Source organism: Fukomys damarensis, unplaced genomic scaffold (assembly GCF_012274545.1).
Source record: "Fukomys damarensis isolate Sample0158 unplaced genomic scaffold, DMR_v1.0_HiC HiC_scaffold_22, whole genome shotgun sequence".
NCBI classification, from domain to species: Eukaryota; Metazoa; Chordata; class Mammalia; order Rodentia; family Bathyergidae; genus Fukomys; species Fukomys damarensis.
The window spans coordinates 20,793,866-20,795,673 of NW_022900934.1; positions in this window are offsets into that span (position 1 = coordinate 20,793,866).

The following is a 1,808-nucleotide window of genomic DNA, read 5'->3' on the forward strand; positions in this document are numbered from 1 at the left end:
AAAAAAAAAAAAAAAAAAGGAGCTGAACTAAAATATAATGTGTATGGCAACACAGAAAGAGATGCTAAACTGTAACAAAATATAAACAGACAAAAAACATTAAGACAAAGACTAAATTATAATCATTAGCATATTAAGAAAACAATGAAGAGAAAATAGACATTGGAAACAAGAAATTAAGGAAACGAAGCAATAATTAGGTATTTTATGTACCAAAAGTGACAGAACTCAACTTTGTTTAGGAGATAAGAATGAGCTCAAAAGCTTAGGGTCCTAATTTTCTATATAAAAATTGTCCTCCAAGGGGTATTGTAGAAATATTAAGTATGCTTTGATTAACACAATGATTGGGGTAGACTGTTGGTATTTATGGGCAGAGTCAGGAAATCTAGACATCTTGCAATGTATGAGACAGTCCTGCACAATGGACAATTACACTATATCTCGCATAGACATCTGCCAGAGTTTATTGTGTTTTGAAGTGTCTAAGCCTAAAAATTCAACTCATTTACACACAAATACAAAATGTTTTGTTTTGAAATATATACTTTCTAGTAATACAATCCTCTTAATCAAGTAAAGACTGTACTTTCTTCTGTTTAAAATCTTAGTATTCCAAGATTGCTCACCACTCTAGAAAAGTCACATCACCATGGTCATGCCACTCATGGTATGAGTTGCTAACACCAAAAACTATTAGGAACTCAATCAGAGGGGCTACATGTGTACTTATTTAGCCCTTACTTCAACATGTCAAATATAACAAAAACATGTCATAATACTGTCTTACTTCTCATTATACATAGAAGTTCCTATTTCATTGTGCCCTTTTGCCTAGTAGTTTTTTTGAAATAGTAACTGGAAAATCAGTAATTTATGTTTTTCATTCATTATAGTTAAAGAATTTCCCTGACTTTTAAAATTCTGTGTGTTGATAAGTTATACAGTTTCCACTAATTTCAGGATTAAAAACCAGACAAGACTGAAAGCAACCATTGTAAGAACCAAATGTAATAAGTACTGAAGTCAATAGGGTGGGCATTGTGACTAATTAAGGTATACAGGCTCTGTTTAAAGAGCACAGCTACTACTCAGCTCTAAATGACTAGCATCTTCAAGGAATATAGACCCAACATTGACAGATAACCCATTTTTCAAGATACATAGGAAGCTTGTACATTTTTGTGAAGTCTATTACTCTTTAAATATTGGCAACTAAATTCAAGTTTAAAAAATGTGTGGGCTTACGAGGAATTAATCTATGGTTTCATTTATGCCTCTGACCAGAGATAAAAGTATTCACTAGTTCTGGTAACAGAAGCAACATGGTCCTTGTAGAGGGAGAACAGTGATGCTTACATGGATACATGAGCTGTCACTGGCCTGAAAATAAAATCAGTATTTCATTAAAAAAAATACTTAGATACAACTATACTGGAAGGTATAACAAAGGTCCTGAAAGTCACCCTCACCCACTTTGATGCAGTATCTGAGTTCAAAATCCAACTACGTCAAAGTGCCAATGTTTTGGGGATTTAGCTCAGTGGTGCCACATCTGCCTCACAAGTGCAAGGTCCTGAGGTCAATCCTCAGTACCAAAAAAACCCCCAAAAAACAAACAAACAAAAAAAACTATGGAGGTTCAATAATTCATTTTGCTTCACTTTTATTGCTATGAAGAAAAAAAGGAAAGGCAGAGTGTAGTATAATCAGATTTAGGAGGGTAGGGCTGGGGATTTAGTTCAATGGCACTGTGCCTGCTTCACAAGTGAAAGGCTGAGTTCGATCCCTGATACAAAAAAAAAAAA